This window comes from Dama dama, chromosome 12, assembly GCF_033118175.1.
Source record: "Dama dama isolate Ldn47 chromosome 12, ASM3311817v1, whole genome shotgun sequence".
Lineage (NCBI taxonomy): Eukaryota > Metazoa > Chordata > Mammalia > Artiodactyla > Cervidae > Dama > Dama dama.
Genome location: NC_083692.1, coordinates 36,210,034 through 36,230,324, shown reverse-complemented (window position 1 = coordinate 36,230,324; position 20,291 = coordinate 36,210,034). Strand labels below are relative to the sequence as shown.

Sequence of the window (20,291 nt, the reverse complement as noted above, 5' to 3'; positions counted from 1 at the left end):
CTGTTTTCAGCACTTTTCAGAGTTCAAGTCCTATACAATATAGTATATTGATTTCACAGAATAAAATCTTCTGGGGTTTTTTTTTTTCAGAGTTGTATAACTTATTTCCACAGATAATAAATCAGGAAAGTATTTTCTCTAAAATTATTTTGCATACCTATGGTGCACACTCGTTTTGTTCATTGTAAACTACATCAAGGCTCAGAATCACAGACGGTGAGTCTATGCATTAACCAGTTACATGAGAAATTACTTTCTACAACCCCCACCTTTAATTTGGTAGTATCATGTATTCCTGATTTTTTTTTTAAATACAGAAACCAATGCACACAAAAATTATAGGGGTTAAAAAACTCAAGTAGAAGTGATTCTTGGATAACTGAAAGTACAAGGGTGTTTGATACAGTAGAAAAAGAAATCAGAAATATATTACACATAAAATATAGAAAAATTAGAAAAAATAAAAATACTTATAAAGAGGGGGTTGATTAAATGAATTATGTTATATACATAGCATGGAATATCTTACAGCCAGTAAATAAGGATAAAGGATATGTGTATGCATGAAGGAATGATCTTCATGATGTATTGGGAGCAACACAACATGAATAGTTGGTACCATTTTTTTGTTGTCATTAATGAGAAAAAATATAAAGAAACATGTATGTTGATGTGTTTGTAGAAGAGCTCTGAAAGAATTTACATCAGACTGTTTTCAGTGACTAACTGTTCAGAATAAGAAAGAAAGAGAACATTTCTATAAACTACTGAGGGTTTTCTTGCTTTTCTGAACATACATATGTCACTTTCTAAATTTAAAAAAGAAAAGTAAAAATGCAAATAGAACAGAGATCAATTAGCCATTTCCTTACCAGAATAAATCAGAAGGGAGGTGGCTGGTGGGGGAGGGTGGGTGCCTGCAGAACAGAGTAAGAGGAATGCGATTGACAGGCATCCTGTCATCTTGTATTTTTTGGAGGGAATTCTGAAAATAAAAAGCCTTTGGAAGTTATCAGCGGTCAGGCTGGAGCCATTCATTTTTCACCTGCCTGTGTTTGTTGTCTGGCAGCCAGTCAAGGGTGCTATTAGCAGAATTAAGATCCAGAAGAAAAGATTATCCCATAGAAGGCAAGATAAGGGGCTGGAAAGTGTGGCTGGTTATCAATATCACAATACCAAACAGGTCAGAAAGGATTCCATATAGGTTTCACTTGAAGCAGGTAATCTCTGCAAAAAGAATGGAGTGACTGTTCCTCCGAAACACTTCAGTCCTGCAACATACTGCAGTTCATTTAAGATAAAACGGCAGTTTTACCAAAGAGTCCCACAACTGCTTTAGACTGGGGAGTGGAAAATAAAATACTGCACCAACATTCTTTTATTCCCCCTTATTCAGTAACTCTCAGTAATGAAACAACCTTCCATCTCTCTCTCAGATCATTTTTAATATGTTAAAAGCAAAACTTTAATATGTAAAAGCAAAACTTTCATTTGCTTTTCTTTCTTTCTCAATGAGGAAAGAGCTAAATGGAATTCCATGGTACAGTTTGATATAAGAAACAGGAGGAGTGATCGTAACATTAAGTATTTAATTATTGGCAGATTTTTTTAAGATCACCAGTAGTAGTGAGGACACAGAGCAGCAACTCTTGTCTAGGGAGCTTATGCCACTCCAGTTCTGAAACATGTGTTTTCAAACAACGAATTGGAATGGTGAAAGTTTTGAGTTCATGTCAGCACAGCAATTTACAAGAGTTCACGTACAGCATGAACTTACATAGCATTTCACCATGTTGTCTATGAATCATTCAATTTTAAGCTCTGCAGCATATGGACAATTGCAAGATGCAGAGGTAAGAAAACACATTTGGTATTTCCATTTTATACACCTCCTATTGGAAATAAATGGCTTTGTTCTCCCAACTGTTTTTCGTCTAAATGATAAGGGCTCTTTCATTTTCTTTTTCTCCTTTTCTTTTTTTGGCAATTTCAAGTAAGTAGTTATTAACTTGTTCAGCTAAATAATTTTTCAATGTACGGAAGAACTTTGTATTATTTGTACACATATGGAGTGATCAACAACTAGCAGGTCATTGACTTTGTGTCATCATTCCAGTAAAAGTGATGAATTGACAGTAGTTCATCCAGATAATACTTGATCAATAAAACACATTCCCAAGAGAGTTGCAGTTTAGGAAAGTGTCTAACCATCGACAAAATTACAAAAATAAAGATTTTGGCACTATATCACCAATCAAGGTAGCCAACCTTGCACACACTCAATGACCCAGGAGTTGTCAATTTCTTAATGAAAAGATAAGACCAATATACATTTACAACAAAAATGGGCTTTTTTAGAGTCTTCCATGCTGGGAGAAATATCAACCAACTCAGCTATGCAAATAATACCAGTTTAATGGCAGAAAGTGAAGAGGAACTAAAGAGCCTCTTAATGAGGGAGAAAGAGGAAGTGAAAAAGCTAACTTGAAACTCAACATTCAGAAAACTAAGATAATGACATCCAGTCCCATCACTTCATGACAAATAGAAGGGGGAAAAGTGGAAACTGACAGATTTTATCTCCTTAGACTCCAAAATCACTGCAGAAAGACAGTGACTGCAGCCACGAAATTAAAAGATGCTTGCTCTTTGGAAGGAAAGCTGTGACAAACCTGGAGAGCATATTAAAAAGCAGAGCCATCACTTTGTAAACAAAGGTCCATAGAGTTCAATCTATGGTTTTTCCAGTAGTCATTTATGGATGTGAGAGTTGAACTATAGAGATGACTTGGGTGCCAAAGAATTGAGACTTTTAAATTGTGGTGCCAGAGAAGACTCTTGAGAGTCCCTTGGACTACAAGGAGATCCAACCAGTCCATCCTAAAGGAAATCAATTCTGAATATTCATTGGAAGGACTGGTGCTGAAGCTGAAGCTCCACTACTTTGGCCACCTGATGCAAAGAGTCAACTCATTGGAAAAGACCCTGATGCTGGGAAAGATTGAGGACAAAAGGAGAAGGGGGTGGCAGAGCATGAAATGGTCAGAGAGCATCACTGACTCAATGGACATGAATTCGAGAAAACTCCAGGAGATAGTGGAGGAGAGAGGAGCCTGGTGTGCTGCAGTCCATGCGGCCGCAGAGTCAGACACAACTTAGCAACTGAACAATAACAGAGTCATAAAATTGAATCTGCTACAGCAGACATGAAAATACTTTCACTTCCGTAACAACCTTCAACAGCCTGTCAGTGTTGTGCTGTTAGCATGAATGAGACTATGCTCTGTCTATATGAGATAAATACCTTCCAAAATATTCTTCAGTCAGTTCAGTTCAGTTCAGTTGCTCAGTCGTGTCCGACTCTTTGCAACCCCATGAATCACAGCATGCCAGGCCTCCCTGTCCATCACCAACTCCCAGAGTTGACTCAAACTCATGCCCATTGAGTCGGTGATGCCATCCAGCCATCTCATCCTCTGTCGTCCCCTTCTCCTCCTGCCCCCAATCCCTCCCAGCATCTTTTCCAATGAGGGTCTTTCCAATGAGGGTCCCAGGGTCTTTTCCAATGAGTCAACTCTTTGCATGAGGTGGCCAAAGTATTGGAGTTTCAGCTTCAGCATCAGTCCTTCCAATGAACACCCAGGACTGATCTCCTTCAGGATGGACTGGTTGGATCTCCTTGCAGTCCAAGGGACTCTCAAGAGTCTTTTCCAACACCACAGTTCAAAAGCATCAATTTTTCGGTGCTCAGCTTTCTTCACAGTCCAACTCTCACATCCATACATGACCACTGGAAAAACCATAGCCTTGACTAGACGGACCTTTGTTGGCAAAGTAATGTCTCTGCTTTTTAATATGCTGTCTAGGTTGGTCATAACTTTCCTTCCAAGAAGTAAGTGTCTTTTAATTTCATGGCTGCAATCACCATCTGCAGTGATTTTGGAGCCCATTCTTATCCTTTCTATTTTTTCATCTCCATTCTAAAAAAAAGGACATTGCAGGAAAAGTAGAAACCTTTGGTAATTGAACATTAAGATCTAGTTTTAATGAGTTTTTAATTACAAAAGCAATACATAAAAACATTTTATTTTTTAAATGCCAACAAATACAACACGTGTACAGTATGACAACAAAAGCTTCCCTCAACTAGTCCAATCCCTTCCCCAAATATATACACCATGCCTCCCTCCTTGCTGATAACAGCAATTAGCAAATGTGGAGAGTGTTTCACAGACTTTTATCTATGCATCTACAAACATACTTACACATACACAACTGTAAGGAGGAGAGTGTTTTTTAAATAAGATTATACTATATGTATTATTCCGTAGCTGATTTTTCTTCCTGTAACAGTTTGTCTCAGACATCATTCCAGGTCATTATGTAGAGTCTAGAAGTTGCAAACTAGAGCCCACAGTTCACAAATCTTTTTTTTTTTTTAATTGATTTGTTTCATCAAAAAAGTCAGTATTTTCTTTTTTTTTTTAATGAAAATATCCAGGAACATTGTGCCCATTTTTCACCAGCAACTGATCAGAAGCAGGAGTCCCTCTGATGGGATCCACACTCTCAGTACACCCCTAACTCCTTCCTGCCACCCCCAACTCATGTCCAGCCTGGCCCTTTAAATCTCCAAGTTTGCTACCCCTGCTTAGATATATCTATACTATTCTTTCAAAAGGCTGCATTACATACAAGGATGTATTGTACAATACAGGGAATATATCCAGTATTTTATAGTAACTGGAATATTACCATAAATGGAATATTACCTTTAAAAACTTTGAATCACTGTGTCATACACCTGTAACTTATGTAATATTGTGCAAAAACTATACTTCCATTTTTTAAATATCAAAAAAATAAAAGTCTGCATTATATTCCATAAGACTGATGTACCATAATTTATTTAGCCATTTCCCCATTTATATAACACTTTGAATGTTTAAGTTTCATGGTGTAGAGTAGAACTATATCCCATAGTCAGAATTGAACTCCCCCTTTTTGTTTTCATTTTTTCCTAGAGTTTGTAAAGATCCTGAATCCATAACTGACAATGCCTTATAAAACTTCACAAAAAAACAAAAGGCTTTTGTAAAAAGCCTGAATCTGTAACAGATAATGCTTTATAAAACACAAAGGATTGTTCAATATTTTTCCCTTTGAAAAATGATATTGTAACTGAGAGACCAGAGATCGGGGGATGGAGAGAGAACGGGGATGTTCTAAAAGATAAAGAAAACTCAAGCAGAAGCTCATTGGGATGGATTCTATGTGCTATTAGTTAAATCAGAATTCTTCTCTTCTTTAAAAAAAAAGTGTCTCTGGCTTAAAAGTTACAAAGATCTGTTGAATAATTAAGTCTTCTTTGGTCTCTTTCAGCTGCTCTCTGTTCTCATTCTCCTTTTCCTTTTGTTTTATATCCCTGGTTCAAAAAAATCTCTAGGAGCATATAAAGTTCCCATCACAGGGGTTTGCAACTGTGAAAATGGGACAGAAATCCTAAAAGTTCAAAACTTCTTCCTCCAAAGTGATGCTGTTCATATGGATAAAGTTGACAGACTTCTAATAAGAGGCCAAGTCACAGTTACAATTTAGTAACTATAGCGTCCACTTGAGCCAAAAATCAAAGCACATGCAAAAGTGGGAAGGAACTAGGATTTTTTTTTTTAATAGTCTCTCATCCAAAATAAGAAACACACATGGAGAATAACAATTGCTATTCTCAGAGGAATAGAACTCTTGCCTATGAAAGCTGAGGTGAGGCAAGAATTCTGCTCAAATAAAAAATAGACACTGAGATAAAATTTACCTACTTCTCATGATTTTTTCCTTCAATCAATTATTTAAAATCAAATTATTTAAAAATCCCTAAACTTTCAATTTTTTCTACTGGGCTACAGTAAATTTCTCTACAAAAGTAGGAAAATGTTTGCATATAATTTTCAAGAGGATCATATTTATCTGGTACATATACAATACTCAGAAATAAACCAAAGCCTAATAATAGCCTATTGTTTTATCTTTCTAACCAAAATTAAACTTTAATGTTTCTTTACCTGTAGGTTTGAGATTTTGAAATCAATATATGTCTCTACTGAATCTCTTCTATGTGTGCATGTATTAAGAATAGTCATCTTTGTTTATTTTCAATAGAAAATAATTTTCAGCAGAGAATAACCAGCATCTAAAAGCCATCGTAGACTGTAACAAAGTATTGTTGAAACAAACTATTTTAAACTAAAACTGAATGTCTGTTTTGAAATAACAAATCCACGCTTTTTTAAATCCCTTTGCTGCTTATGTGAGCTATTATAGCTTATGTGAGCTATTAATGGTATGTCCCAGGTAAGCTAAAGTCAAAAATTTAAGCTTTACATAAAAGGCATCTTGCACTCCTTACACGAACTGAGAACACCACACTGATTAGATCACCCAGCTTCCACAGTTGATTTAGAACACAGCAGACTTTAAAGAATCACAGAAAGGCTCACAATTCCTTGCAATAGTCCCTTCCCCATCCTTTGAAGTTACAGATAACCTAAAAATCATCATGTCATGCTAGATTTAAAGAAATCCTCAAATATCTGCTCCTTTCCTATGGTTAATATCAAACAGGTATCAGTAAGGCTTGTTTTAAGACAACAGCCTCTATGATTTCAATAGCAGCAGAGAAAATTGGCTGCAAAAAAAATCAGAGTCTCAGAGGATGATGCCGGGCCAGAGTCTAAGGTGAAATACAGCAGATTCCCAGAGCTACTCAGGCCTTGAAGAGCCCGCATCTCCTTGGTGCTCTACACTGCCCTTCTGGTCCATGTGCAGAGGAGCTCAAGACTGATAACCTTATCAATGAAAGATCATGCAAACACTGGTGCCTATATGCACCAATTACTGTGCTAGGGGCTTGAGGTAGAAAACTGGGTAAGATGTATATGTGGTTTGGGGGCAGACTGATGGAAATAGAATTCCACAGTGTACCTTGTAGACAATGCCAAAGTAAAGCGGTGCGCAAGACAGCACAGAGAAGAGACTAACTCTGCTTTTGACTGAGAAGTAAGGGCTGGTCAAGGAAAGTAGCCAGAGGTGGTATGTTATGATAAGGGCAAGAACTGCTCCCCTGTTATCCAAATGCGGTGATTGCTTATCCGTTAGCCATCTGTTTGATTTCTAGCAGAGGTGGGCAGGTTGATCTCTTGGAACTCAAACAAGGGCGTATGTACCCTGGGTTTCAGAGAGTCTGTTTGCATTCTCAATGTACCTTTCCATGATTTCTTTATTTGACAAAACTGGATAATAATTTATCTCCCTGCCCTTCAGGCCCTAGTGGAAACAGTAGGAAATGAAGAGCTGACCCCCAGCTTCCTCTGCTTACATATTGTCCAGAAACACCACAGTTTCACTTCAACAAAGCCTGTGCACATACGTAAAGTTCCAAAGGCTTCAGATGAAAGAAGGAACCCAGAAATGTGTTCCTGATGGGTGTTATGTTCCTTTTGAACACTGGTACCTGGATTTAGCCAAGTTTAAAATGTCCTTGAATTCACCGATAATCTCAAGTGGTAACCCAGTAAATCTTGGCATAATTTCCCATGGAGCTTATCTGATTATACAGCACATTTCTAAGATCTGTGTTAAGAAACAGTATTAGATAAAGTGACCTATTCTATATTACCAAAGAAGCAACCTGTATTTACTACAACAGTTGGATACTCACAGAACTGTAAATTCTCTACCCAGTCATAGATTCAAAGTTCTATACACAACTTTTACTGCACTTCAAACACTACAGCATCTGTCTCATTTAAAACAAATTAAGTAGAAGAAGATAAGAGTTTCTAGAATCATAACATATGAGATAAGACTATCATACCTCAAAATACAAGTCTAAAAACGAGATTCTTTCTTTTTTGCCTATTAAATGGATAAGGATTTAAAAATAATAAAAACCAGCATATGCATGCAGGAAGAAATCAACATATATATAAATATGAGGAAGAATACAATTTGGCTCAACCTTTTAGAGGCAATTAAGCAATATATATCAAAAGGTATATACCATTTGACTTATAATTACATTTCCAAGTATTTATCTCAATAACCTAACCAGAGATGAATCCAGGGATTTACACACAAGGAGTGTGCACTTTTAACATACCTAAAAAAAAACTAAATGTCCAACACTTAGGGACTGGCTTCCCCGGTGGCTCAGCAATAAAGAATCTGCCTGCAGTGCAGGAGCTCTGGGTCTGATCCCTGGGTCAGGAAGATCTCCTGAAGAAGGAAATGGCAACCTACTCCAGTATTCCTGAAAAATCCCATGGACAGAGAAGACTGGTGGGCTATAGTCCATAGGGTCACCAAGAGTCGGGCATAATTTAGCAACTAAACAACAACAAATAAAGTGTGGTACAAGTATTATATTTTTAAGGAGATATTTAACAAAGCAGAAAATGTTTGATATGTGATGGAAAAACAAAAATTAGAAAACAGCTAGTATATTATGATTTTTCAATAAACACAAGTATACTCATGTAAATATACCTAAGCAAAAAATAGATTGAACACATACACTAAAATATTAGTATTATATTGTGTATCATATGAAATAATGCATATCATATCCCCTGTGACAATAATATATACACATATTTAAAAATCTGACCTCTGGTTTTAAGAGAATGCCCAAAGCAGAATCCTGATGGAAAACAGCAAGGTTGAATATTTAAATACTTATATACATCATATTAAACACCATGGGGTATAAATGCTTTGATTCCTTAAATCAAGTTTGTCCTACAATAAACAGTGTAAGTGTCAATGTGTAATGTCTCAACATTTAAAAAGATATTTCTACTTTTTTCTTTCCCACAGGGCAAATACTCATCCTTACTAAAAGAACATACTTATGTGAAACAAAGATTAATACTGTGTGGGTGTGAGGCAATTGTCTTTATGCTTCTACAGTCCTGATGGATGAAGTTAACACCTTTTGTTCATACCAGTTCTACACATCAGCTGCCTAACTTTAACCTCAGTATGATTTCCATGGCATCCTCTGGCCAGTAGAGGCATCTTCCCGAGGTGAAATCCAAAGAAGTGACTAATTAGCAAGAGTCTAATTCAGATATGCCAAGAAAGAAATATTATGCATTAGTATTTATTTCCATTGCACTTTATAAGCACAGTGATACACTATTTCCCATGACACTTCCCTTGCAGAATTACAGAATTGTGGTTATACTGCCAAATTTAAACATGAGAGGAAAAACAGCACAGTCTGTATATAAACAGATGTTCAAAGGTTATTGTGTGATCAAAGCACTAAAATCCTGGGAGAGCTTCTGGAAGTACCCACTCAGCCATTATCTGCCCAAAACTTTTTAACAGAAGGTGGTTGATAGTGGTTGCTTAGCAGTTAATGCAAAGAAATAGAGGAAAACAACAGAATGGGAAAGACTAGAGATCTCTTCAAGAAAATTAGAGATACCAAGGGAATATTTCATGCAAAAATGGGCTCAATAAAGGACAGAAATGGTATGGACCTAAGAGAAGCAGAAGATATTAAGAAGAGGTGGCAAGAATACACAGAAGAACTGTACGAAAAAGATCTTCACGAGCCAGATAATCACAATGGGGTGATCACTCACCTAGAGCCAGACATCCTGGAATGTGAAGTCAAGTGGGCCTTAGAAAGCATCACTATGAACAAAGCTAGTGGATGTGATAGAATTTCAGTTGAGCTATTTCAAATCCTGAAAGATGATGCTGTGAAAGTGCTACACTCAATATGCCAGCAAATTTGGAAAACTTAGCAGTGGCCACAGGACTGGAAAAGGTCAGTTTTCATTCCAGTCCCTAAGAAAGGCAATCCCAAAGAATGCTCAAACTACTGCACAATTGCACTCATCTCACACAGTAGTAAATAATGCTCAAAATTCTCCAAGCCAGGCTTTGGCAATACGTGAACTGAGAACTTCCAGATGTACAAGCTGATTTTAGAAAAGGCAGAGGAAACAGAGATCAAATTGCCAATATCCTCTGGATCATTGAAAAAGCAAGAGAGTTCCAGAAAAACATCTATTTCTGCTTTATTGACTACGCCAAAGCCTTCAACTGTGTGGATCACAATAAACTGTGGAAAATTCTGAAAGATATGGGAATACCAGACCACCTGACCTGCCTCTTGAGAAACCTGTATGCAGGTCAGGAAGCAACAGTTAGAACTGGACATGGAAAAACCGACTGGTTCCAAATAGGAAAAGGAGTACGCCGAGGCTGTATATTGTCACCCTGCTTATTTAACTTATATGCAGAGTACATCATGAGAAATGCTGGGCTGGAAGAAGCACAAGCTGGAATCAAGATTGCCAGGAAAAATATCAATAACCTCAGATATGCAGATGACACCACCCTTATGGCAGAAAGTGAAGAGGAACTAAAAAGTCTCTTGATGAAAGTGAAAGAGGAGAGTGAAAAAGTTGGCATAGAGCTCAACAATCAAAAAACTAAGATCATGGCATCTAGTCCCATCACTTCATGGGAAATAGATGGGGAGACAGTGGAAACAGTGTCAGACTTTATTTTTCTTGGCTCCAAAATCACTGCAGATGGTGATTGCAGCCATGAAATTAAAAGACACTTACTCCTTAGAAGGAAAGTTATGACCAACCTAGACAGCATATTAAAAAGCAGAGACATTACTTTGCCAACAAAGGTCCATCTAGTCAAGGCTATGGTTTTTCCAGTGGTCATGTATGGATGTGAGAGTTGGACTGTGAAGAAAGCTGAGCACCGAAAAATTGATGCTTTTGAACTGTGGTGTTGGAGAAGACTCTTGAGAGTCCCTTGGACTGCAAGGAGATCCAACCAGTCCATCCCGAAGGAGATCAGTCCTGGATGTGCATTGGAAGGACTGATGCTGAAGCTGAAACTCCAATACTTTGGCCACCTCATGTGAAGAGTTGACTCATTGGAAAAGACCCTGATGCTGGTGAGGGATTGGGGGCAGGAGGAGAAGGGGACGACAGAGGATGAGATGGCTGGATGGCATCACTGACTCGATGGGCATGAGTCTGAGTAAACTCCGGGAGTTGGTGATGGACAGAGAGGCCTGGTGTGCTGCAATTCATGGGGTTGCAAAGAGTCGGACACGACTGAGCTACTGAACTGAACTGAACTGAGCAGTTGTTGTTTCAAAAACAAAAACCTTTTTCTTGCATATTCTACCCTGATTCTTGATAAAGAGAAGCGCCACAAAAACGTGATTCTGCTGGGGGTGGGATTAAAATGGAGTGTCAACTTTATCTTGTAAATGTCTTCTCTGCAGATAAGCCAGACCCTTAAGAGTATCTTAATGTGTAAGTATGAGCCCATTCATTCTTTTATTTTAGGCAAAATATAACCTTCACAAAATAACTTCTTTTTGGTGAAATCTTCCATAGTTAACATCTATTTGAACCAAATATATATATATATATATATATATATATAAGAAGATATAAATCTTAAAATTCCAGGAAATAGATATTTATCTTGCAGAAGGTCATAGGTGTCATGCTTAGTAAAGAAACCAGAATGGGAGTGGGTGAGTTCCTCCAGGGAAGTCTGGCTTTCTTTGGGCCTGAGAGAGAGGGGAGGTAGGGATGTGATCCTCCAGTCTCCTTCCCAGTTACTCAGGGGCCTCCTTCTGCCTCTTGCCAAGCTGAATTCCAAATCTAAATTTTAGTAGCCTCAAATAACAAAGTTTTATGCCCAAATAACATATAAGATTCATACATACATCACCACTTTCATAATTACCCTCCATTTATGCATTCATCAAGCATTCATTGAGCATCTACTGTATATCTAGTAGAGCGTCAGCAGGTATTATCAGGTATCAGGTATTTTCTAGTCAGGTTCTCTTCTTCACAGATGTCCCCAAGAAACCAATGGATGTTCAGAAAGAAGTATAAAAGTGTTAAGGAAACTAAAGGAAAATTTGTTCCAACATATAAATGTCCCACATTATGTTATTTGGGCATGCTGCTGCTGCAAAACTTTGTTACTTGGGGGTTCCTAAGGGTCTAAATTATAGGTGGCAAGCAAGGATCTGCTATCCCTGAACTACCACAAAATAATACTAAATTGGACCAATTTCTGAATAAGCCCTTATAAATAGTAAAATATATTTGAAAATATGAAACAAAAATAACAACTATTAAATAACAAAATAAACTATTATATAGTTTGTTATATAATAACAAACAAAAATAACAACTATTAAAAAACTATTCTGGAACTCTTGGAGGTTCATAGTTAAACATCTCTCAAAGGATGAAGCAATTTGCAGGTAGAGCATTCACTAGAAAAATGCCAGCTTTAACTCAAGTTAACTCCATACCTCATAGATTCCAAGTTTCCTTCTTAAAAGTAGAAATGAGGAAAACTTGTTCACATAATTATAACAGAGGGAAACCTGGTATAAACGTATCTACAAACCTTCAGTAACAACCCCTCAGAATCAAGTAAAGTAGCCACTTAATATTTATAATGCCTCTACAAGGTCACTGCCAGAAACAAAACTGTCCCATACCAAATCCCTGGCAAAGTTTCCAAGGGATCAAGTTGAAAGGTAAAAATGTAATACATATACTAGAGCAAGATTTATACATACATCACCAGTATCATAATTACCCCCCGTTTATGCATTCATCAAACATTCACTGAGTGTCTCCTGTATGTCTGGTAGAGCGTCAGGTATTACAATTAAACAGGGTATCAGTGATGATTTGTGGTATCAAACAGCAGAATCCACTCTGGAAAGTCTAAATGGAAAAAGAAATGGATTAGGTTTTGGGTAGCTCAGAAATGGAGAAGGCACTGGCAACCCACTCCAGTGTTCTTGCCTGGAGAATCCCAGGGACAGAGGAGCCTGGTGGGCTGCCGTCTATGGGGTCACACAGAGTCAGACATGACTGAAGCGACTTAGCAGCAGAACCAGCAGCACCAGCAGCTCAGAAAGGTCAGAGATGCAAATCCTGAAGCTACACAGCCAGCAACAATGCACAGAATAGGGACTTCAGTAAGAAAAACATCTCTGCCCCTGTCAGAAACTGCCATCCTTAGGACTGAAGACCAGAACTCTACCTCTATCACCTCCCCAAAATCTCCATCATCAGCCTTAGCAGAAGACTGGTTCCCTTCCATGCAGCTGTCTCCTTCTGTGACTCACTTCCAAATCCACCTTGTGTGGACCACATCACAAAGCCAGATCACGGGTCTGCCCCCTGGTCACAAAGGAATCTGAGAGATCTGTTTTCTGGCTTCTGTCTTGGAAAGTTAGGTGTCCTGTTGTGGGAAATCACCAAAAGATTAGGTGACCACAAAGTTCACTATAAAATATGACAGTCTGCCATGGAGCATTCAGTCCAGTATAATAATACACAGACAAAAACAAAGATCTCTGTATGCAGAGACTTCCAAGTACCAAGCAGACTTTCCTAAATATAATCTAATAAAAATTTTACATTACCAATATATCAGGTTTATCTGACAAGGTTTTTCTTCCCTAGAGGATCATTTTCTCTGCCTTTTTCTGTAATCTCATACTTAACATGAATCAGTCCAGCCATTTGGCTGTGGACTAATTATGTTAAATAAAAAGAAAGCCAATTATATTTTAAAACATGGATTAAATGCTTGTTTGTTAGACTCTAGGCTTCTCCATGTAGCACTATAGCAAAGAAAATGGAATTCTGGATTAAAATGCCACTCAACCATTACCAGCTGTGTGTCCTTGAGCAGGGTTTTTACTGCCTTACATCTTAGTTTCTGCTGCTGCTGTACTTACCACATAGAACTGTTTAGGATGATTGAAAAGAAACAAGCATGTACAAGACAGCACAGTGCTTAGCACTGTTGGGTATTATCCAACCATTATTTAATCTTTACAGTGACGTTATGAACCAACGTTGTTATCTCCATTTAAACTGACAAACATGAATCTAAAGTAACTTTCCAAGTAACACCTGAGTAGCACTGGGATTTGCACCCAGGTTTTCTCATGTTGAGCCTGGCCTTTTAACACTACTCCACCTGCTAAGGCTTAAAAGCCATTACAAATAAGAATGACTCATGTAGGTTCTCAGAAAATCTTCTCTGTCCTACAAAGCAAAGTTGGTTTTTTTTTCTGCATTTGATAGAGAAAAAAAAGTATAGAAGTCCAATAAAGGGAATGTTTTCTCCCCAGAATCTTTACAGCCCCTAAATATTTAGGACTAGAAGGAAATTGAGAAGCTAGCCATTCTAGCCTCCTGAACTTAACGTCACCCTAGGACCATTTTACCTTTCTTTAGGTTTACCCTGCTTCCTTTTGTCTCTTTTGTCTTCTATCATTACAGGCAGAATCTAGAGACAACAGTAAGACGGTCACAAAACTCTTAAGTGTTATCCAGGCGAAATGCAAGAGAAAAAGAGCTTGACTATTGACCAACTGGTGACACTCATGGCTCTATGTGCATTTCCCTAAGAGTGTGCCCTGGAACGGGCTTCCCAAATAGTTCAGTGGCAAAGAATCTGCCCGCCAATGCAGGAGATGCAGGAGACGGGGGTTTGATGTCTGGGTTGGGAAGATCCCCTGGAGGAGGAAATGGCAACCCACTCTGGCATTCTTGCCTGGAGAATCCCACAAACAAAGAAGCCTGGCGGGGTACAAGTCCAGAAGGTCACATAGAGTTGAACATGAGAGAACAACTGAGCGCATGCGCTCCCTGGAACACCTAGTTCCTTAGGATGCTAGTAGATATTTTATAAAGAATGAGTTCTGAGTCAAGTAAGTTTGGAAAACGTGGAGGTAAACAAACTTAAACAGGTTTGCTCAGAACTTTTAATGAGCGTAACAAACCCACAAATGAGGATATGATAGGCAGTGTTGAATTTGTCAGAGTCCTTTTTTTCCTCAAAGAATCTGGTAGGACCAGTGAATCACAGACACATTTGAGAAACACTGGGTGAGGAAAGGTTTTTGTCATCAGAATACAGGAAAAAAAAAAAAAAGAATACAGAAAAAAAATGAGTTAATTCAAATGTGACAGGAAACTTCTAGCACCGCCCCGGGAAGAAGAGGTTCTGATCCTCTGGCTCACACATCCAATTTGCCTGGCATATCTGATACCTATAGGTGGTACACATCAGGTTATATGGCTTGATGCACTCAGTATGAATATTGACAAGGTCACTCTCCATGTTCAACATACAATCTTCTGATTATATTTTAATTTCCTATGTAGCCATCCTACAGAGAAAAGTGCTTGACAAGTTGGTGTAAATGCCTGGTGCAATTGTTAGCTATATTTCTTGTTGTAGATTAATATAAATATTCCAGCCAATAAGAGTATCCAGTCAATTTGACAGACAGTTTCTCAGTGTAAGTCAAACCATCATTACTTTGGTTTGTGCAATCTCTTCCAAGTTTTGTGAGAATGAGATAGTCTCTAAGAGTTCCTAGATACTGACAAAATTCAGTTTCCATCCTGCAAATGTTAAAACCAGACAGAGCCCAGGCCCTATTGTACTTACCAAAGTCATGTGACCTTCCGCCATCTCCTGGGCATCCCTGTGAGGGTGTGTTATGCTCCTTGATTATTAAACATTTAGACCTTTTATGCTTTTGCTCTGATTTGCCATCCTCTATGGGCTTCCCAGGTGGCTCAGTGGTAAAGATTTGCCTGCCAATGCAGGAAAGCCAAGAGATACAGTTTTGATCCCTGGGTGGGGAAGATCCCCTGGAGAAGGAAATGGCAACACACTCCAGTATTCTTGCCTGGGAAATCCCATGGACAAAGGAACCTGGCAGGCTACCATCCATGGGGTCACAAAGAGTCAGACATGACTGAGCACACACACGCGTGCACACACACACACCCCATCCTCTATAGCCCTAGTATCTTAAATAGCTTCTAAATGAAATGAAAACACAATTTTCCCAATCTGCCTTACTTACCAAAGAGAAGTTCTAGGATTCAAGTTTTGAAAGCATGTACCCAGGCAAGCAATTATCTTACTCTGGAAAAATCTCAATGAGCTAAAACTAAAGGAAGTCTGCAGGACCACAGAGAACAAGCAGGCAGGGGTCAATCTTCCATCCTGAATTTGCCAAGCTACAAGTTGGAAAATCCATGCAAGGAGCCAGCTCTGCCCACAGGGACACCTGGATTGTGAATCTCTCCTGGAGGGGGGCTGGGGTGCTGGGGAGATCATTTTCATAAATACACTTACTTTCCTCCTTTGAACAGGCACACCTGTTTTCTCTACTAACTCTGTTGCTTCGGTCACTTATGCCCTAGGGAAAGCAGTTGTAAGAAATAGCAGATGCAGAATTTACACAGCAGAGAGTATTCCATCCCTTCAGTTTACAAAGTCTGCAGAAAACGACCCAAGTGGTGCAGGACTATTTTATGAACTGTGACCTCAAGCCGCTCATTGAAAATGCAGTTCCTATCAAATTGTTCTTTGCAGATTTTCATTTTAAAATGATGAACATATTTGAGGTTAGTTACACTTGAACCGGCCACACTTGCATTAGCAAAAATCTTCGCAAAAAGTTTACATTGTGTACACTATTGCCTCTGTTTTACAGATAGAGAAACTGAGGCACAAGCATCTTACCCCAAACTTCTGCAAAATGACACAGAACAAATACAACCTGTCCATAGCAAGTGACAACATCTCAAAAGGAACTAGGTGTGTTCCTGCTTAGCGAGAATCTACTTTGAGATGGATTTGCCTGGTAAAGACGGGCATGAAATTGACCTCTGAGGATAGAGTTCAGCTCTCTGGTGTCATGAATGTTATCATTCAAAATAGAAAAATGCCCCCTGGTGAATTTCTAGCTCAATGACTCAGAAGTGAGGAGTAAGATTATATGTTAAGTATCAAAGGGTAGATAATCCAAGCACGAGTAGAAAATAAAAATCACAAATTGGAAATTGTTTTATTTCTGAGGATATGGCAGAAAGGATTCAAACATGCAGAGATTCTGCACATATCAGTGCAGGATCCCGGCTTGGGTGGCCTCACATGGGAAAAAGTACTCAAACAAGGACGAATGAGGGAAGGGATGGGAGTGGAGGAAAACAGGGGAGATCAGGTCTGCAGACAAATGAATAAAAAAAGAAGAGACTCTCAACCACTGTGCTGAAGTGCATGCATGTGAAGTCGCCCCAGTCATGTCCGACTCTTTGCCACGCTATGGACTGTAGCCCACCAGGCTCCTCTGTCCTGGGATTCTCCAGCAAGAATACTGGAGTGGGTTGCTGTGCCCTCCTCCAGGGGATCTTCCCAACCCAGGGATCGAACCTCTGTCTCCTGTGTCTCCTACATTGGCAGACAGGTTCTTTACCACTAGTGCTACCTGGGAAGCCCAAACCACACACTAGCCAGTGCAATTGTTTAATTGTTTTTAAGATGACTTCTGCATTCAATAAGCAGCGTTATGAGTTTAGGAGAGTGTATTCTCATTTCTCGAAATTTGTTTCACAACAGAGTATTAAATTCCCGAAATATTTTCAGGGGCTTCCCTGGTGGTTCAGTGGTTAAGAATCTACTTGCCAAGGCAGGGCACATTGGTTTGATACCTAGTCCAGGAAGATTCCACATGCTAAGGAGCAACTATGCTCATGTACCACAACTACTGAGCCCAATCTCTAGAGCCCAGGTGCTGCAACTACTGAAGCCCATGCCCCCTAGAACCCGTGCTCTGCAACAAGAGAAGCCACCACAACAAGAAAATGAGAAGCCCATGCACCGCAACAATGAAGAGCCCCTGCTCCCCACAACTAGAAAAAGGCCAAACACAACAGCAAAGACCCAGCACAGCCAAAAATAAATTCTTTTTCTAAAAAGAAATACTTTCAAAATAAAACCTGTGCTTCCCCACATTAGTGGTCCCTCAGTCCAGATGCCTATTAAAATCACTTGGGGAGCTTGTTAAAAACCGATTCAGTACATCTCTACTGATTCTGACTCTCCACAGGGTGCTGTTCAGTAACTGGCCCTTCTTTCAAAGCTTACCAAGGTTTCTTGGCCATAGATTTGGAGACTTCTACCATAGATATGCCCTTTTCAGGGTTACCTGAAGAAACATATAAAGCACTGGTATAAGGATCTTCTTGATGTCTCACTGGGACTCCTTGTCTACTATTTTAGACTTGGCTGTCTCCTGGAATCCATTGTCCTTTTTGTCATCCTGTGCTCTCCACAGGGCTGACTGGGGCTGTTAATCCTTCCAGGCTAAAGGTGTGCACCTACTACTCCCTGCCTGATGAAGTCATCCCAGGGTGGTGTAACACAAGTCATTCTTCTGCCATGGCTGGTGGCTGTGCCACGCTAGGGAAAGAGCTCACCTCCCACAAGTTTTAAAATTTTTCATCTAGTCACACACAAAAGAAGTGCTGCTATGCACTTCGATAACATTTCCAAAATTCCCTTTCTCCAGGAATTTGGTACCAATTTTCTTGAGACTAGGATTGGGGAGTGGGGAGTGGTTCAAGAAGTAATAGATAATTTGAGCAACATCACCCCACAGAACACCGGGAGCTCTCCCTCACTTATCACCTTTGCCCCTGCCTTCTCATGAGTAATGGGGCCTCGTCAGGATGGAGTCCAGGTCTCTCTTGGGTGGCTCCATAGACCTCATGGACATATTACCCCTGGCATCTCTAAAGCCCTAGAGGAGCGTACAAATCTGAAAAGTCTATGTACTATATGATTCCGTCTATGTGACATTCTAGAAAAAGGCAAAATTAAGGAGACAATAAAACAATCAGTGGTTGCCAGGAATTGATAGGGAGAAATGAACTGGTAGAGCATAGAGGATTTTTAGAGCAGTGAAAAAATATTTTATGATACCATAATGATAGATGTTATAGTACATTTGTCAAACTCATAGAATGTGCAGTGCCAAGAATGAGCGATATCATAAAACTACAGAGTTTGGGTGATTATGACATGTCAATAGAGACTCATCAATTGTAACAAATGCACCACACTGGTAGGGATGTTGCTAATGGGGGAGGCCATGCATCTGTAGGAGGAGGGGATATTTACATTACAGAGCATGTTCTAAATCACTGTATTTAATCAAAAAACTAAACAGATTAATAGAATATAATCAGAACTAATATGGGATATTTATGGAGGTCAACTGATAAAGCTGTCTTTTTTAAAAGAAGACAGAGAGGGACTTGCCTGGTGGGCCAGCAGTTAAGACTCTGGCACTTCCTGTGCAAGGGACATGGGTTCAATCCCTGGTCAGTGAACTAAGATCCCACATGCCACAAGGCCTGGGCAAAAATTTTTTTAATAAATATAAATAAAAATTAAAAAGACAAAGAAATTTATCCCAGATTAATTGCAAATATATGTCATTAAAAAATAACTTTGAAAAAAAAAACACTTTTAAAAGTCACAGAGTAAAGGTTACCTTGTGGTGATCACAGCTATACCAGTAAAAACAAATGAAAAACAAAATAACTCCCTAATATTATGTAAATGGCTAACTGTGGCTTGGGTTACAGATTCAAACACAACTGTGTCTGAAAGAGGTGAGGATTACCTCTTTCGAGGTGCTATGTCAAATGGTATTCGAGGATGTAGAAAAAAAGCCTGGATGTCACATATCCAAGTGAAAACCTTTAATAAATTCATTTCATAAACTGAGAGAGAGTGAAAAATGCAATATTTCTAATTTAAAACATTTTATATGGTATGTGATTTTGAATATATATGTGAAACTACATTAATAAGCTATACACAGAAGTAGACAAGTGACTAATTTATCTAAATCCTTGTAAGTTCATATAATCATTTAATTTTTTTTGAACTTTTCATTAGAAAAGGAAAAAATCCCTCCTTATGTAGTCTCTCTAAGCACCAGGAATAGTATAGACACTTAGCTGTATTGTGGGCTGCCTACTGTGAAATAGTCTTTTCTAATACACTGGCTTGCTAGAGTCTCTAAGGGACCTTGTAGCTTTGTTTTGGTATTTATCGGAGCCCACTTTCCAAACAGAGAGCCCACCTTCCTTGAGTCAATGAGTTATCTTCGCGGAAAGAAGGCTGTAAGACAAATGTACAAATACAAATAATTAAAGGTTAAGTGTAGAGACATACTTATTCTTTTTATGTTCCTAGACTATGACAGAATTCCTATCCCTCATTTGGTGGGCTGGTATTTTGAGTATTATTTTTCTTGGGTTTTGGATGCAATATTGTAAGGTAGGAGCCATATATCATATCATATTCTCATTACT

The 20,291-nt window shown here is 38.8% G+C and overlaps 1 long non-coding RNA gene across 1 annotated transcript in view; it reads right to left on the bottom strand.

Moving 5' to 3' along the window:
• The window catches only part of LOC133067199 (uncharacterized), a 127,452-nt gene that overhangs the window by 31,688 nt on the left and 75,473 nt on the right, over positions 1 to 20,291 (bottom strand). The gene's annotated exons all lie outside the window — the stretch shown is intronic.